At 40.4% G+C, this 20,033-nt stretch overlaps 1 long non-coding RNA gene across 1 annotated transcript; it reads left to right on the top strand.

Annotated features, from left to right (window-relative positions):
- Positions 1-8,857: 8,857 nt before the first annotated feature.
- LOC119888181 lies at positions 8,858-12,627 on the top strand. The gene is made up of 2 exons (XR_005441860.1): positions 8,858-9,204; positions 11,448-12,627. It is a non-coding gene; the product is annotated as an uncharacterized LOC119888181 (long non-coding RNA).
- Positions 12,628-20,033: the final 7,406 nt, after the last annotated feature.

The following is a 20,033-nucleotide window of genomic DNA, read 5'->3' as shown; positions in this document are numbered from 1 at the left end:
TGATGGAAAAGCTAGACAAGATATTACTCCTGGCAGCCCAGGCAGAGGATGTGTTGCACATAGAACAAAATAGCACTGAATGAGCAGTGAAATGTTAGGAACAGCTACTGAATCTATCTTGTTTTTCTGTTGCTGATTTTATCTTAAAAGAGGTGTCAGCTCAAAATGATGTCAGAGCAGTTTCCTTCAGTCACTAGTGACAGAAGGAAGGCAAAGTCAGAATAAATGATGGTCAATGAGATGGAATGAAATGGTTGTTCAGTCAGTAAATTTCAGGTTACCATTTTGTAGTAATAGTGAGTCAGAGACAATGTGACACTTCGAATATAGGTGCTATTTGTTTTTGCTCCTTTCCTGACTTGTTTTCCCATTTTCCACTTGATTCTGTTTATTGTCTTCCTCTCTTCCCTTTGCCACAACTCAGCAAAAAATACACACATGAAAAGGCCCTGATTCTCTTCTGCCCAGCAACTGCTTCTGATTGGGTAAAAATACTCACTTTACTGTAGCCATTACCTGGATGCAAGCTGGACGTTGGGGGTCATGTGCATGTTACAAAATAATAATTAGTCATCCAGCTGACGCTTTTATCCAAAGTAGTAGTTTCTATCTATGTCAGAGTTTGCATACCCCTTGTGTCTTACTCAGGGACACCATTTTTTTGTTCCATCCTGGTTGTTCTTACCCTGAAATTTTCACGAGTGCTCAGTAGGGACTTAGTAGCGCAGAACATTTGTTGGGCTACCCGATATGCACTGCAGGTTCTTTTGCTAACATCTCCTGCAGTTCTCTTCTTTCAGCTGTGTTGAAAGTGTTTTAATAGTTAGTTTACCATTATAGTTGTGAAGAGATTTGGAATTGATGCGATGTAGCCCAGGACTGTGTGTTGTAAGCAACAGTCATTGCCTCATTGTATAAACTGTCTGAAGGCATGGTGAAAGTCACAAGATGTTTCTTGTGAAAGAGGAACTCATCCCAATAACTAAGTTAAAATGCTCTTCAAAAAAGGGATAAACTGTGCTGTCAGTGTGTTTTTTGTCTTTGACTTACTACAGGTTATTGGAAAGGGAAAATGGTGGCAGCTGCAGGCCATTTACTCAAAAGATGATTTTCCCAGGTACTGCAGCCACTTTTGTGCAAAATGAATCCAGGTGGTCATTGTTTTTGCCAAAGCACAGAGAGGGAAGGTTTAGAATGGCAAATGTCCATTAATGACTGTTTGACAGACAGTTGTTTGAATGCAGCCATCAAGGCTAATTTGGCAGGTTATTGATACATTTTTTGGGATGATTGTGGTGCAACACCTTTAGATTTGTGAAGTTGCTATGAGTCTCGTTATACTGTATGATTTGCGGTCTTTATTTTGACACGCAGGTGAACCAATAGGAACCAATAATGAATCCAAAGCAAGAATTCTAAAATTTTGATTTCCACATGTCAGGTTGTGGACTATGCAGCAGGACGTACTGATGTATTGAGAAACAAATATACTGTGTAGCACAATCACACTGGGTGAGCGGGCTTGCTATGACACACAAGTGGAAACTATCTAGATCCTGAGTGAAAGTGATCTTGAGACAGACGCAACCATAGTAACCAATTGTAATCTGTCATAAACATGAACAGAATTGTTTTTAAAGAAATGTTAATTGTGCTGGTGTTACAGTAGGCATATTTAGAGTTTGTATTACAGTTGTCTGTGTAAATGCACAATTTGCTAAGACTGTGCTGACAAATGATCTATTACATTATTTTACAACCTGTTTTTTCTCTAACAAGAAAGACACCATGCTTTATTATATTGCGTTCATAAAGCCATTGCTTCCTACTTTCTTGATTCTGCTGTATTTTTTGCAACAGTAGAAGTATGGCAAAGCGACAGGCAGAACTTGAAAGTGGTGTCAAACAGGTTTGTTGAGAGAGAGTCTTTGTTGAGCTGAACTTCATAGAACTTTGTTTGTTCCATGCTGACAGACACACATACTCTTCCTCACAAACACACACACTCACACGCAGTGCAGGAGACAGCGTCAAACATTGTCACAAAATTGTACACGCACACACCAGAACACAAAAACACTCACACATACCATACATGAGTGAGAGTCAGACAGCTGTCTGTGTTCTGTGATTTCCCTGGAAATGCTAGAAAAGAGTGCATAGAGTGAAGGGGCTGTAGCTAAAACAGGAGGGGGTCTGCCGAACATTTCTCTTCTTCGCCATGAAACCAACGGGGAGCATTTGGAGAAAACACAACCATTTTAATTTTCAGTGGTTGTGAAGAATCAGCTTCAAAAATACATGGCAACCAGAATGTATTTCTGTACATATGCTTAAAGTGCTTAATATATGGCCACATTATTACACAGAAACGCACACCTTCTCTTAAATACTTGCAAGCAGAATGTGTGAATAAGCATGGAAGGTTGCTCAAAACTTGTTGTTATGTCAATACTGGGTCTCAGCTGTGAATTGCAATGAGCCAGTCAGGGTCTATGTGTTGATTAGAAGACTCTCTAACACTCTCGAAGAGTCTTCTGATCACCGCACAGATCGTTTTTCTTATATCTATGAGTATTATTTGTGTCTGTAATGGATCTGACTCTCCTCTGTTTGTGTTGTATTATTTTAACACATACGTATGTGCATACACACACTCACTCACACATTTGGCAAATATCTCTTTTATATTCCATCGAAATGTCATTTGAGGTTGTTTTTGTTGCTTTCACTGTGTTTTGTTTGACTGATCCAACTGTTAACTGCCACCCCTGGTGGAAAATCACCACTTGTAGTCCAATCTGCTAGTGTTGTATTTGTTTTGTGTATATGCATGCACTGTTTCTTTTTCTTTGTTTGTTTTGTTTCCTGTTTCCGTATGTGTCCGTTCTGTGCTTAAATCCTTAGTTGTGATTGAAAGACGAACTGAAAACACATGACAAAGGGGAGATGGGCTCCGCTGACAAATCGCCAAAATGCCACGCGAAAGCGAAAAGTGGTGTGCTCTGCCGGGTAGGTGAAGATGCAGGAAAGAAAATTGACTGGCTTTTCTATTTGATGGAATGTGTGTGAGCAATTTAGAGAAAATATTTTGATAAAGAAGCCCTACCAACTTTTTTTGTCAACTTTTTAGCTCACCTACATACCTCTGCTTATGAAAGGTCTCACACATACTCACACCGCAACCAGTGTTAATGAACTGAGAAAAGGAAAAAATATAGCTTAAGTGGGTGCGATAACAACTAGGCTTTGATGTGGGTGTAATGGAAATTTGACTATAACAGCTCCTATAGCTGCACTTTTGTAGACAGAGATCGCGGATGGTGTTTTTTGAACTGGTTGGAGCCACTCACTGAGCTTTGGGTGTCATAGCCCTCAGTAGTCCAGATTATCACCACTGCTGCTTCCTGTTCCCAGTGCATTACAACAATGCCCCTTTTGTTGTCTATGGCCTTGATCATGGAATCATGCAGCATAGTTGGAAGTATCCTTTCTGGTGTCCTTCTTTTGTACTTGAAAGGGCAGAGTTTATATCTTGGCTTTGCAGCTCAGTGTATGCCTTTCCTACCTGCATATGGCATCCTGCCAAACTTTTTCCCAAACTGTCTGGGAGACATCTTCATTGCTCTGCAGATCTTACAGTTTACCCCAGTGTTATTTGTCATTCAGCCTTTTCCAGCCACTGGTTGTATTATCTGATGTTGTCACCTCTTTTGCCTGACAGTGGTACATTTTGCGTAGGAACCATCTTCCAATCGCACTGCTTACTTACTCTTCATTGACGCATGCATCTGCTGCTGTGAACAGCTTACTCTTCACAGATATTTTGCAGTTGTACTTTTGTTTCATTGAGGACCATGGTTGACACACTCTCATTGCCCTGGGCCCCTTTTTTCCAGCTGTTCTCTTTTGTTAAACTAATGGTTTTAGTATGCTTGACATTAGTCCTCAATTCATCATGAGTTTCGTGATCTCAGCAGCTTCTATGACCTCTCTTAGTCAAGGATTATACTTTCTGTGTCCGCGAGTACACAAAGGTCCACTAGGGTCCGCGTGACGAAAAAATCGTCATCAGAGGGGGTACGCCTAGGGTCTGTGCAGATATCCGTGTGCCTCCCGTTTCTTGTGACCACGTGGACCTGTCGTGGACAGGCCGACTAGCGCTGCCAGGCACCAACCGATCTACTGCGTATGTGTGGAACGTGTCCGCCAAGCTCACTGCAAAATGTAATATAAACAGAATTTTTTTTATATTGAAGGCTTTAGCAGTTTCAGATTGAGCTGGATAACCTGTCAAAATACATGGACATTAATATCTCTCTTGAGTTATCATGGCTCCTGATAATACTGTGGAAACCCCACATGCTTACAGCTGTTCTATGTGGTCCTCTGATAGTTTGACTCTTCCACCACTAATTGTCTTCCATTTCTTCAATACCATCTGCCCCCCCAGTTAGCCGCATAGAAAGAAATGCAGTTGTCTTCACATCTGTGGTTTAAGAGGGTCTGACTTTCTGAAAACAGCAGTGGGGATAACCCATTACCTTAATATGCCATGCTTAATGGTTGTTTGGGAAATTGCCTTTGGCATTCATATAGTTTCTCCGCAAACCCTTGAAGTTCTCGATCACGGGTCTTTTATTTTGTTGACCCTTGGTAATGCTGGGAATTCAAGGATCCCCCATGTATCTCGAATCATTAAATAAAATGGGAAATCCTGCTACAAGCTGGATCTGCTTTATCCATTATCACCATTACAGACGTTGATCTGAGTTTCCAGTAGACAGGCTTAGTAGTACTGGCTCAGCACAATACACATAAACCTTTATGGGGCATCTCAACATTAGCTCTGCTCTCTAGCTGTATCCTGTATCACCAGCATGCGAGTCAGGTTTCCAATAGACAGGCTCAGTAGTCTCAACACATGTTAATCAGAAGCCCATATATACAGTTTTCAGTCCAGTCCAGTAAGGGTTTGCAAGCAGTACTGGAAGGTGTCAGCAACTTTGTACAGCTACAGAAAACATGTTTCACCACCGTCACTGCTAAAACTAAGCTACACTTTGTCACAGTAAATCACACAGTGTAAAGTCAGTTTGTAAACGTCATGTTTGTTCAAAAGGCCAACCTTTCTCATTCCATCTTTCATTTATGTTTATGAGTTACTTAGTGGTTATCACAGCTGTCAGTCAAGAACCATGTATTGTAGACCATTTCTTTATTAAATGTTAGTACCAATTGTTACAAGAGGTTATGCATGATTTACCAACATCAACATCTACTGAAATTGTAAAGAGAAAAAAAGAAAATGTTGTCACTATAAAATCACCAGTGGTCTAATCTTGATTCTCAGTATCTTATAGCCTAATTGAAGCTAAAATGCCTTGTTCGGACTGCCAGCCCAAATCCATTTTTTGGCATATCCAGACTGTATCCAGATTGAATGACATGAAATGTGATTTTTGCACATTGGATCCAAGCAACATCTGGAGGTGGTTTGAAATGCGATTCCAATCTGAATTTTACAGATGTGCCTTGGTCTGGACACTGGCTGCTCAATTAGGATTTCAAAGTGTCTTTTGCATAGACATCAAATCTAGAGTGACAGAAGTGCATCAAAGCAGCTGAGCAGAATCCATGCTGCACACTATATAGTCGCATTGCAGAACTCTGCATCGCCTCTTGACAGCGCGATTATTTGGACCTCCATTTCTCATGCCTCTGTGTTGCCACCTTACCGGCATACCATCTGTATTATATCAGTTTCAGTTTCTGAGAAATCATGATTTGTCCCTCATTTTGGCATGGCAGACAACAACCACAGCTAGTACAACACCAGTCAGTCAGAGGAGCGAATAAGAGCAGTAGTGAATTCAAAATGCTTTATCGTTGCAGTTCAGAAAAAAAAACATGTCAGCATAATTGCTGAATTTATCCAATACGTTGCCAAATGTGTGTCAGCTTCCTGGACTGGGGTTAGCTTCTGTTTCGGGGGAGGAGGGGTTGGAGTTTCATCTCGCCACAAAATACTAGGCTTAGTAGACCCTCTGAAACAAAAACTAAAGACATTTACTATAATACTATTAATATTAAATATCCTTCCCAAAACAATGACAAGCTATCCTTACAGAACTCCCCAGTGTGATCAGGCCTTGTTTTCCAATTGGAGACGTGCTTTAGATGGAATGGAGATACTTTGTGACTCAGGCATTTGAGAAAGAACCCCAGGTAAAAACATTAATCTGGCTGATAACCCTGTTGCCCTGCATGGCAACCTGGATCAGAAGCTTCAATGGGCCCTTGTTGGTGTATCAGGTCTTTTGTGCCTCAGTCACTGGGGTGAAATAATCACTGAAAGCTCCTGTTTGGGGGCTGGAGTTTTTCTTTCCATTACCATCAGGAAGTCTTTCCTCAAAACACATAAAGAAAGTTCTGGACAACAGACAGTCATTTTCTAGCTGAGTTATTGATGTGTGGAGTCAAAATTCTTTCTGCCTACAGCCCAAATAAGCTACAATTGTGAGAAATAGGTTGTATTATAATCTCCCACTCCAGGAGGAGGCTGGGTAATTTCAAAAACAAGTAACTTTTAAACGATCTTGGAAACTCACCAACCCAGAAAATGAGATTATCCTCAGCTAAGAGCTGTCCTGGCACCTACAGGCAGCAATAAACCAGCCACCACCTAAAGTCTGACAGAACAAACGGGGTCTGACAGAGCAGCTGTTCTCAGTCCTGGTCCTTGGGGATTACACTTTTACTGGTTTTCCATTCTACAAGCATATTCATTGCAGTCACCTGGTGTTGCAGGCGTAAATCACTTACTGATTTGGTGTCAGGAGCTATACGACTAGGAACTGTAATTGAGAGCCTTTGTAACTTTATAGGCACCCTAAAACACTGCTTAAAAATTAGAGATCTTCCTTTCAGACCTGTGTCCATTAGGTGTTCGGTAGTGTCTTATTTCTATGTACCTTGCAAAGCTGAGACAATATGACCATTTATAATGCAGCTTTAATGGATTTTAATAGGGGATACATATCCAGCTATTTTGAAAAACAGGAAAACACATCATGTTTTGGTTTTAATGATATAAAAGGACTAGAATGCAATGCCACTATAAGTCATGTTGCATTTGTGTAATGTGGTAATTGCTCGGCTAATTATATTGATAGGCTTTACAGTATCTATATATATCCATCAGTGTTGGTCAGTGTTGGTCATTTGTGCATAATGGCTCTTTGGGTCTCTTATGTGCTGTGGTTAATGCTTTCCTGTGAAGTTAAATGTAATTTTATATGCACTATAGTGGAGTGATGTGAGGGTTAGCAATGTTGCACCGACTGTTCTGAATGTTATTATGCCTAAAGATTGTGGATTCTAATATGCTGTGATGCTCTTAATTTTAATAATAATCTTAATTTAATTTGGTGTTTCTTTAAAACTCTAAAATAAAAAGATTTTGGCTACTAGGTTGTTTTGGCTTCGATAATATGTATCAAATGAATTACAAAACACAATGCTGTTTTTGATGAACAAATGTTTGCGTAAGATGTTCTGTCGGTGGTGATACTAGTTTGGCACTGTTTGCCGACAGAAACTTTTTATATCAACTCTTTTAATGGATTAATGCTTTTTAAAAATGTAGCCGCAAGCAGCAATGATTGGGATCCAAGCAAGTTGTGAAAAATGCAACATTTTAAATTTTCAGAGAAGAACAGGTGCAGACGACTTGAGAGATTAAAGTGGTGAAAGAATTTGGACAGAAATGCAAACTTGAATTTTACAGTATAACCTTGAGACATTATACAGACAGTCATTATATGTACCTGACTACTGGGTGATATGTTCAACCCACCTGCGACATTTTGTGTTTCCAAGTTTTAAAGTTTAAGCGGCACAAACACTTTGTAGCAGAGAAAAATAAGAAGAAAGTGTCACGGGATCCAAATAAAACGGAGACCTTATACTCAGTATGATCTGAACACCCCCATTGTCAGCAAGTCTGACTCAGTCACCTGGGGATTTGAATGCTGGAACTTCTGCAGAGTAGCTGACTTACTGACTGAGCTACTGGAGAGAGGCTCTTTCTACACACTTCCTCACAAGTTGAGGTAGTGACATCACATGTGCCAGACCCGGATATTTTTGTCAGTTTAAACTTAAAACGCTTACAACTGTCAAGATGTTGGTGAGAAAATTCTGAAAAAACTCACCCATCATTCTGCTGGTTTTGGGTGTGTTGTCAATTATTTTGATTGCATTTGATCCAACACTGAGTAAAAAAGAAAATGTTGTGAATACTGTACTGTAAGTTATGGCGAGATACTGAATATCACTGCAGACTCACCGTTTGACAGATCTAAAAACCGTTTGAAACCCTTGATGTCGGCCATCTAGAGAAAGATTTTGTTGATTTTGGTAGCATTTGAAAAAAGACTAGTGGCGATATACTGTAGATGTTAATTGAATTAGCATATTCTGGAAAAATATAGAGTGACCGACTTCTGAGTTGAGCATAGGTTGCAGTGAGGCAAACGTCTGTCACATATCAGTGGATGTGCTGAAAAAATGAGTTCACTGGGATGAGTTCACAAAAGTAGGTTTTAGAGAAAAGTTGCATAATTTGACATTTTTTGAGCAGAAGACCAATGAAACAAAGATGCAGATTAAACCAGAAACTGAAATACTGAAAGAAGTTGGATTTTATCTCTAAAGAGGTTTGCACAAAGTAGTTATTGCAAAAACAAACAGTTGGTTGTTATAGCGCCACCATGAGGTCTATGAGTGCCATTTTTTTTGTAGTTGGTGGAATTTGCAACCCACCTGCCAATTTTGGTGAATTTTTCGTGCAGCAATTTTTGCTGTCCAAACCATGGGCGTCACCAGACACTTTTTACTGGGGCACGTGCTCTAGTATTCATGCTCTGTGCCCCAGTAACAAGGTCCAGACACCTTGGCATCGTTTTTTGGATGTGTAGGGATCCGCAGTCAAGTTAGCATTAAACATCTGCAACATACGGTCAAGTTAGCAATAATAAAAACGCAACGTCCAGTTACGCAACATGAAACGCCCGTTGCTACTGTTGTGATACGTCGTACAAAAAAACAAGTCAAAAGTGAAAGCGAGCATCTACAACATTGATGTGAGGATGACGAGGGACTATCCTTCTGGGCTCAAGAATTTTCGGGAACAGCAGTCAGGTAAACTTGTGTTCTCTCCTCTCAAATCTGATGTCAGCAGAACAGAGTAAGTTAATGTGTTAGCTGCAGTGAATCTGTCTGTCTGTCCTGCTAACTCAGCTGGGAAGTGCATCTTGCTCTGAAATACTTTTTATTACGTTTGATAACCGCCGACCGGCGACAGTGTTTATAAACTTCACCTCGGAAAATGTAACCGCGTTGCACGTGCAAGAAATTTAATTTGCGCATTCCAGCAGCAACATAAGTGGGACCAGTCCACACAAGACACAGGTTTGACGGCACTCCTCATAGCAACTCATCATTTTAAAACAAGACAGTAATTATCTGTCTCTCAGTCAAGTTTATATGCAACTCTGTACTAATGCAAGATGGAAAGCTGTGGATTCACATTGACTATCGATTATTAAAATGTTGATTAGCTGGGCAGACATGGCATGTAGATGCACATCTCTCAGTAAATAATAAACATCACATATTCAGTCAAGTCATATAGAATTTCACAATTGAAAATGTATTAAAGGAGTGGCCCTGATTGAGCTGATAACATTAATATCTAGCAAGTATTGTTATCAATAAATTACAGGGGCTATGCTTGTTGTCAGTAGATGCTGGATCATCAGCCAGTACGAGCACAGACCCAGTACAGACCTCTTTAGCAGGTCCCACAGACCCAGATGAAATACAGGTAGCCTCAGCCAGTAATGGAACAGTAAATTGGCCCCAGTCTTAAGAGACTTTATGAGGACTGAGTGAGTGAGCAGAGGTCCATTCAAACCAGCACTGGATTTTTCTAGAATAGGTTTCCATTCAGACTTATTACAGAGACAGACTGTTAAAGGAGGGAGGATTGCAGTGAGAGTACTGCTGTGTCAGGTGTGACTGTGCAGCAATGGCAAATTGTTCACATGGCTCATGAGTCAGGTAGGAGGGCACCATAGCAGAATTTTTCTTAGGTTCCAGGGAGGTCAGGACCGGCTCTGGTGGTGGTAGGTATGTGTGCTTATGATCCGGTCAAAGCCCTTTCTAACATGGCAGTGCCAATAATAATGGGCTAAGCAAGGGAAGCTGGTAAAGCAAATACTAACAAATTTCATACACTTTATGTCTGGCAATGCCCCTGGCCCAAACACTTTTAGTGGAGAAAAAGAAGAAAGAAAGAAAGAGAGAAAGAGAGAGAAAGAAAGAAAGAAAACAAAAACAATAGGGCTCCAGCAGCTTCACTGCTTGGATCCCTAATAAACAGTCTGATTTCCCCACATCTGTGTCATTATTTAGATAGAAACTGATTTAAACACAAAATTGTAGCTTTTCTCGTAAGCACACTGACATAGAGTTACCAAAGCATCCTGGGACCAGTCAGAAGACCAGTCAAATGTAACTTTTTTGTGGTTTCTTCTTCCTGACAGTGTGTGTATTGATCCAATTACCTGAAAGTCATGCCAGTGTTTGTCGGTCTACCTCTCTGACTTTTTTTCCACAGTGTTTTCTTTGTCCACCTGCCCACATGTGTCAGTCTCCCTGCCTCCACAGTCCATGTCTCTGTGCATCCCGATCCTCTTCCCCTCCTCTTATGTCGACATCTCACATTCATTACCGCGTGGCCTTGGCTCAGTCTGCTCTCTTCCCTTCTGTGGTGCTCAATTACTCTGTCTTCCTGGGGCAAGCACTGGTGTCAAGCCACTGTAATGACTTTCTGATTATCTGTCTTTATGTGATGAATGAGATGGAAATGTACCACCACGGCCAAACGGGGCTGGCACTATGCCAAGCTGCCACACTATAGTCAGGGCGGATGGGAGCAGGGAGGGGTAAGCAACAAAACAAATATGATTATATTGTAATACAGATGCAACTGTGTGGCAACTCACGGAGTCATGCTCAATTTTGGTATTATAAAGGCTGTGATAAAATGTATTGTTTACGACATAACGTGGAAAACAACTGTTCAAAGTCATCAAGTCTTTAATTAATCAACCAGTATAGCTCAGGCAAAGTCTTCATGAGAAATAAAGTATTTGTACCATACCATTGAGACATGGTCTTAACCTCTACCTGGGTGGACATGCTCTGTGTGCAGATTCAACTGGGAGGACTCGCCCTGAGTCAATAAAACACCCAAATCAAGGACAAAATCACCCACCATTTTAGCATCTAAATCTGTGGGGCTCACATGATGTAAAGTGATTGTTGAAGCTTGACTTTGACCTTCTAAAACTCCTATTGATTTTCTCCTTTTCTTCCAGATGAGTGTTGATGCCTGCTCAGCCTCTAATGTGCTAGAGGTGAAAAATGAGGTTGACGCAGACATGGTTAACTATAATGCCAAGGCGGATGCCACCCGATAGCAGCCAGACACCTGAGAGAGCAGGCCTGGGTCCAGCTCCCCACTCACCCCCCTCTCCACTTATATTATTCATCCCTCTTTCAAATGCCTTTTATGCTGCTCAATTACCCCTCCAGCGGCCCAGTGTGGACACTGTAATGACATTCTGATTATCAGTCTGTAAATGAGAAATGAAATGAGTGTGTGATGCCGTGCCAGGGGAAGAATGGAACGGCTAGAAGCCTTTCAAAAATGGAAGCTGTGGAGGAGGGTGGAGGGAGGACAGAGGGAGGGATGAGTGCAGCACTCTGGTGATCATCGACAAGACGATAAAAAGAGGAAACATTTTGTAACACACTGCAAATGTATGAAATTACACTTTAGAATTTAATTGCCCCCTATTCAAGGCTTCACCGTGTGCTTTAACAATGCAAGGAGATCCTTTATGTTTTCAAACAATCAGTCGGGTAGACAGAAGCGGTGTTGCAATTGAAAATATGTCCAATCATCTCTGAGAGCTTAAACAGAAGATATCCTCTTCATATGCTGAATTGGGCTGAATGGAGAAATAAAATGTCCCGCTTGCACCGCTTGTAACTTAAATATCAGACTACACCTGTCTCTTCGGCTCGTCAAACATTGAGCTAAAATGGCAAATGCCTAGAAAAAGAAAATACCATCACCTCGAGATAAGACATTGTTGAAACAAATTTAGCACTCCAATGAAAAAGACAGGGTCAAAGTTTACTCAGTAAATGTATATGTAAATGAGAGTCAGCACACCATACTGTACCTCAACTATGACTGCCAGTGAGTTTAATGAAAAATAAATGTTGATTCAAGTCCGTTTCGGTGAAGGATCCTTACAGATTCTGACAAATACTGTAGTTAATACAATGTTTAATGTGTAATTTTTTTCAAAGCCTTTGTCCCCTGCTCTTTGTAAAAGGACATCAATACCTGTCTATTTCTGGCTCAGCCATCTAGAAAGTTGTCTATCCGATTTGCTTTTTATAGCTCCATGAACTGCCTTTCAGTAGCAATTACCCAAAGTTGTTCTTGTCCAGGTTTATCTGGCAATAAAATGCAACTCTGGGCCATCTCTGTGTTCATTAGATCTGCAATCTAACTGGCCCACTAAACTACAGTCACTTCATCCTGGAGAGTCTCTCTCATTTCGGCCCAATCAACACAAATGCTCAGCAGCCCCAGACTGCTGTTTAATAGGATATTAACATCCTGATCAATCACCTTAATTGATATTTTTTAGGCATTAACGCTCTCAAACTCTAACAGATGTAATTGTCAGATAGGGAGTGGGATCCCCATCGGCAGTAATTGGGCCATTATGGATGCAGGCATGACTGAGAGATTTAGAATGCCGATGACATGGGAGATAGATAGAGCCAGGGCCTTTGTGGGTGGATCTGTATATCACTCATGCTTGGGCACCGGGGATTGCCTGCTAAAGGGCTGGTCTAAATTAGCTGGGAATGCACTCAGATGTGATTTTAACAATACTGCACCTGTGTGCACAAAAGTATGTGCGAGTAAATGTGTAATGGGTGTATTTTCTCTTGTCTGTGCCAGGGTGTCAGCCCAAAAGTTCCCGGTGTGTCAGTGGCAATGATGCCATATGGCATCTTGTGTCGACTGCATTTGCGTTGTGTGTCGTGCCATTAGAGCCAGGCGCCGAGGAGTGACTTTGGCATCTTCATTAATCCTGGCTAACTCCTATGTGCCACGGAGCCCAGTTCCACGAGAGCCTGCTGATGCTAGCACAATGTCACATAGCTCACTCAGTCACTGCTCCTTTCCACTTCAGTGCACAGTAGGAGGAAAGGGACCAATTGTTTGCAAAATACCTTTCATTACTCCATTGGCTGAGAGCATTCGAAGTGAATTTGTGTGAATTATTGCCCATAGCTGATTTTATGAAGAAGAATTTTCGTAAGTGCACTTTGAAGATGCCTTTTATTGAAGCTCAGTAGAAGTAAAGCACTGAAAAAAGGATTGCAGAGGCTAGGTAGGAAAATAAACCCGTGTCAAGTCAAGTCACATTTGCAACATTCGGCACTTAACATGCATGTTTTTTGAGGTCAGGATCAGGCATAGAACAGATGGAACTGTGTTAAGTGTCCGATTCACACACCTGAGGACTATGAGTCCTACTTCTATAACAGCTAAGAGTGTTTTCTTCATATCAAATAACTGATTTTGTTTTTGTTATAAAACAAAAATTTTGTCAGTTGTATTCAGTTCTATTGAGCATTTCTTCTACACAATATCCACATATACACTAGATCCCTAATCTCTCAGCACTCGAGAAGAATATACATTTTATGGATTCTTAATGAGTAATGCTTTGATACATATGTAGCATGCTTTGTACAGAAAAGCACTGCCTGGAGTTAGGGGTAAAAAAAAGTGAAACACACATCTTGTTTCCATAACAACAGGCTGCTAATTTTAGTTTACCTGTTGCCGTGTTGTGGGCATGTTAGGTTATTTAACCATGTTTAATTATTATAACAACAAATTTCTCAACTGGCACTGTCTCCATGTTGGGAATGTGGGGAAAATGAAACCCAGCTTTCCTCTCGGTAAATTTAAATGTTTGCCAAAAAAGCATTTAGCGGCACACACATAAAATGTGGTGGAAATGCTATGAGTGAACACATCCTAAAACAGAGATACACTCCAACTGACTATATTACACATTTAACTAGCAACTTAACACCAGCTGAACATCTTTTGTTTGCCGACCAGTGGTTAAACTTGTCACCTTGCTGCAGTGATGAAGAAGTGTACTCCAGGGTGTGTCAGTACACTGTGACATCATTCACGGTTGTGTTCATGAATCGCTCTGAATCATTAAAACATATATAGTAGATCACAATGAATTACTTAAAACATATAGTGCATGTAAACTAGTGTCTATGGAATCATTTTTAGATATCTTTTAAAGAGACGGTATTATGCTTTTTAGCTTTTTCCCCTCTCCGTTATGGAGTCATATATCTTTTTTTGTGTCTTTTTAATCTTTTTTGTAGGTTTACAAAGTGAAAAAACCCAAAGTCCAGCCCAAAGGGAGTTCCCATCTCCCACAGAAAACTCTGCTCTGAACTGCCTGAGAACAGCTCGTTTGTAGTCCAGCCGTTTCCCTTTCATCCCTGTGACACACGGATGAAAGCAAAACGAACGTCATATAACGCTCGCCAAGTGGCTAGTCCGACACGCCCTCAAAAACACCGGTGGAAAAACACTGAGCTGCAGCACACACCTTCCAAACACTAGCGACACTCCAGGCAGCCAATGGACATAAAGTTATTACTGTGTGTAGAGAGAGCTCAGTTAAAACTTTATGGATGAAAGATACTTTTGTGACAGATTAATAACTCACCACTCTAAAACTCTTGCTCCAGTCCATGTTGTTAAGCTGGTAATGAGAACATATACAGCTGAACCGAAGCCCTGTTTACCGGCTTCTCACTGACCCGCCCTTCTCTGCTTCTGATTGGCTAGTAGTCCTTAACTAGGAACTGCGCATGTGCAACTCCCAACAAAGATCATTTAGAGACAAGATGTATCACTTCATAGCTAAAACAAAGCCTTCAACACAGGGTGAAAAGAGAAGCTGCAGCAATGTGCAGTATGACAAAAACATGGTGTTTTTTGAAAATTAAACCATGTAAACCTGTTCTGGTACAAACCCTAAATAAGATTTTGAACCTGAAAATGAGCACAATACCACCTCTTTAACTATAAATACTGGGGTTATTTGGGATGGCACGCAGTTGAATCCCTACTCAATCAGCTTAATTCTATTTTCGTAAAACACTGCTTATTTTAAATAAAATACAAAATAGAACAGTAAAAGAATAAAAATACATACATTTTTACAACGTCTGGGCCTATGTATTTGATTCAGTGTAATGTGGACTCACTTTTACTCTCTAAATCCCAAAGAGTTAGCTTTCAGAAAATACCAGTATCATGGCTGTTTTCAAAGGGGTATAACAGAAGTACCCATTTAATATTGGGTATATTATTTCTGGGCTTGTGTACAAAATGGGAGTGGTTGTTATGGAGTTTACTTATTTACATAGTATAAAGTATATCAGTACTATTTTCTGTGCTCCTATGTAAAGTCATGTATCATTCTGATGTGTTGCTAGGAATTCATTATTCTTACTCAGTTGATGCTTTTTTTGCTTATTTCTTGTATCCTGGCTGGGGCTTTCATGCATTACAATAGGAAACACTCCACCCATCAACCCAACCTGTCACTTGCTGTTGTTATCTGCTGAAAAAGCACACGTTTTTTAAACTTATGCTGATTCATTAACTTTTAATTAATCCTTATCAAGATTTACACATGACTTTTGAATTTTAAATTTTGAATCATTATGTTGTGCTTAGAACACATAGCAGTGTTTTCCTAGGATCCCATTGGAGTTTTGTGCTTAATTTCCCCGCCCACCATGACACAGCTTTTTGACTAAGCAGGAAACCTGCTCTGAACAGAGCCATCACACAAGGTCAATTGTATTTGTCAGATTGTGTCTAACTGAACCTATCACGTTATCTCATTGTTTTTCCTTTAGGGCCTATGCATCTGTTCCAACTAGCAAATGAGCCCAGAAAAGAAGACAGTGCTGACAGTTTTCCTGTCGCTGTATTCAGGTCACAGTGTCTGGTAGTTAGATAGGCAGATCAGACTGCTTCAGTGCCGGAGGAGACTCCTCTGTCTGGAACATCATTTTTAGCATATGAGTGATCAGTTTATGCTAGACTATATTCAAAGTATTCTGTGTGTAATGTGTATTTTCTGAAAACATTTCAAACCTGCACCTGTCGTACGTGTCAAGCTTCTGAATCCACAACTTTAAAGTTCTACCGTGCCGCAAAAAGAGAGAGACTGGCAGTGTAGGAGGGGTGGGGGTTATTTTTCTGGGGTGCGCTCACAAAATTGTTCTGAGCATAGGAGACATTTTCTTCATTTTTCCTCTTCGTTTTTGTTTTAGATGTTCTGTTGCAGCGACTGTCAAATACTTTGCCCGCATTATTCATTTTTAGGGAATCCCCATCGATTGGGAAGGGAAATGGGACCCATGGCAGGCCCATTCAACAAATTGATTTACTTTTTTCAAGCCTTCTCATGAAGCCGTGAAAACAGTGATGCGTGTTTGAACCTTAGCTTGATGGAGCTTCAGAGTGCAGTTCTATTGGTAATTGGGAGGGTTGTAACCTCTTAACATTCCAACGGCCCACCCACGGGCCGTAAGGTCCACCCACGGGCCGTAAGGTCCTGGCGGCAGCTTTCAGTATGTGCACACAGCTGCTATGTTAACTGATTTGAATGTTAACGTCGTTTTGAATCAAACAACTACGATAGCTTATATTCAAATTAGCCGCTGAACTCTAACCTTTCAAGTGACACCAAATCCGACCCAATAGTAGCTCACATGTTCCTTTCACAGCCTTCAACAGCCAACGAGAGTCCACGCTGTAAGGAAGGGCCAGCCCCTATTATTTCGTGAGTAGGCCGAGCCAATTGCAAGCAATTGTGCCAATGACTTGCACTTCGTGTAGCCAATAAAATTCAGAAAATTATGATATCCAGCTTTCAGTAGGAAGTTCATGATCTACCAGCAAAAAACACATCTGCATCGAGCCACCAGCTGATACGACGTGATGCAGCAGCAGCCACCTGCCGCCAAGGGGCGGTGCTGTTTTAGAAAAAATACACTAAGACATACAAAACCTGTGTCAAATAGTCATTTTTCATGGTATTGGTATGAGACTTAAACTATGACTAGGTAAGGCTTTAAGCTGTGGCCCTAAAGTCCCAGCTGTAGTTGTCTGCATGCATTTGTTAGCAAGCATTTTCAAGCGGAAATGAAAAATATATTAGTTTTAGTGTATTTAAACTTATATTAATCAATTCCAGTAGCACTTACAATCATTCTGACTTTTGGGTTACACGCTCCAGAGTGTTATCTTTCAGAGAAGCCCAAAACCAGGCATAAAGCCCACTCCAAGTGGTTCAAGAACTACATTCAATTTACTTTGGATATAACTTGGATAGGCATTTTGCATGAAATTTACAGGAATGTTAAGAGGTTTTAACCTGATGGATTTTACATGAATGCTGTACATCTTGTTTGTGTTTTTGGTCCGAGGTTTTTACTAAACAAAATAACCCCTGATTGGGATAAAGGCTGTCATGACATGATCGAAGAGCAGGTTCTTCTCTTTACCATGTGCGTAATCCCTAATCTCTTTATTTTATTTCTGAAGCTCTAAAAGTTGTATTGTTGGGTTTGGGCAAGAAATTCAACTTTTAAATCAAAAATAGATTGTCTTGATTAAAATTGATCAATATCATGTGACTAGTGTGAAAGGTCACATGACCAGATTATTTTACTTCCTGCTTGCACATCTGGGAGAAGATGCCTTCCTCAGACTACTACAAAAAGAAGAAAGTAAAACACCTTAATTAACAGATAGAATTATCATATTTTGTACATCATTTCTTCTACTTCTGATATATTTTTAGAATTATACTCCTGCATATATATTTGGCTCATAAGAGGTGTAAATTTTTTAACGGTCACAGTTGTGACCAGTAGTATAACACAGTGTCTCAATTGAAAACACAGGTTTTGGTTGTTATCCTAGTTATCAATTGTTTATTTTCACACATTTTGAAACTATTAGACGTGTTGGACCTCCTAGACATACATGACCCCTGAAGTGCTGTGAGCAGCATCACTGTCATTCCTACCTTTGAAAAAGTGGCAATTGAAAGTTATTGTGATAGTGATAGCTCAGATACGTAGACTATTGAATGGCAGTCTAGAGGTAAACTATCTGGAGGATGAGGCAGATGTTCATGAGAACCAATTGGTTTGAGATATCAATTGAGGGGTAGCGATGGAGCAGCGGCAAAGACATATGCCTTTGGTGTGAGAGATTTCCACTGTGACACATCCACCAATGTGTCCCTGAGCAAGACACTTAACCCCTAGCTGCTCCAGAAGTGTGTGATCTCTCACATACATAGCAATTGAAAGTAGTTTTGGATAAAAGCGTCAGCTAATTGAATACTTATTCTTAGTTATGTAAAATACGTATTCAGTGGAAACCAATCTGAACATGGATGAGTTGCTGACTTTCTATGGGGTTCTTCTCACATCTTCTCACATAACAGTTCTGTCCTACAGCGGCACATGTCTTGGTCATATGACCCTGTTTTCTACAATGAAGCAATCTCAAATGCAATGAGAAGGAATCGCTTTGATGAGATAATGGACTGAGAAGTGACAAACGATCCTACAAAGTATGGATCAATCAGTCATCCCTATATGAAAAAAAACACATAAATGATCAAATAAGAGATGAAGAGAAGGAAAAGGGGTGCCAAGAATATAAGAAGAAAGGTAACTAGATCCACTAATAATCAGTGAATCATCCACACTGTAGGAAAGTGGGTTGATCCGATATTGTGTCAGTGTGTGTTTTTACCATGGAGAATGTCATATTACAGAGAGAAGTGACAAACACCAGCCACTGGTTGATTGCATAGAGACAATACAGAGAAAACACTCAAAATCAGAGTAAAATTAAATAAAGCCATTTCCCTTACCTCTGGTGTAAACATGATAAAAGGTTTTACAACAGGGTGATGTCAACATTTGCACTGTTTCTTCGTAATGTTTTGACAGGTGTCAAGCAAAACTCCAGTTTAAAGTTGCTCTTCTTTGTCAGCACTGAACTTGGTGAGAATACATCAGAGATAAGCACATTCGTCTGTATGAGGGCATTCTTTTAGAGACGGGCAGAGTGCTGTCTGACTTTGCACATTTGTCTTCTGCAATGAGGCACATCAGCAGTTCATCTTGATAACGGAAAGGGCTATGTGAGCGGATTTGGTGAAATAACCTTTTGTGAATATAATTTGAAAAGCAATGTCTGTGCGTGGGGGGTGTCAATAAAAAGAGGGGAAGAAAGGAATGATTTTATCATCAAACATTTTATCTCAGTGCCTTTTGTGCAGCTGACCTGTGCCTCATAAAATTTCTTGATTGACTTTTTGCAGTGTGTTCTTTCTGTGTGCACAGTTGTTTGGGGAAAGTTTTGTAGTTCAGTTGATATATAACATCCTTGGTAACAAGTTCATTGTCAGTGTGGACAGTGCAGTGCTCTCAAAGACATGGGTGGAGATACGGTGCAGTGTATCATTAGAGGACAAAAATAATGAAGTAGTGCTCAAAGTTTTTTTTCCGCAATGCATCCAAGATCTGTTTGTTATGTGAATAGGACAGTGAACATGTAACGGATAGAACCAGTGAGTAGCCAAATGGAACCCTCTTCAGCCAATTAGAGTCCTGGAGGGGGCAGTACAATTGATCCCCATGGTAACACAGATGAAGGGCACAGTACTCTGTACCTCCTCCTGCTCCTTCTCTGTACCCATCTTTTCATATGGAAATGTACTCCA

Source organism: Micropterus salmoides, unplaced genomic scaffold, assembly GCF_014851395.1.
Source record: "Micropterus salmoides isolate LMB-PRFRI ecotype aquatic unplaced genomic scaffold, ASM1485139v1 Ms_hic_scaffold_5, whole genome shotgun sequence".
Taxonomy (NCBI): domain Eukaryota; kingdom Metazoa; phylum Chordata; class Actinopteri; order Centrarchiformes; family Centrarchidae; genus Micropterus; species Micropterus salmoides.
Note: the sequence above shows the minus strand (reverse complement) of the source record. Positions and strands in the feature narration are given on the sequence as shown.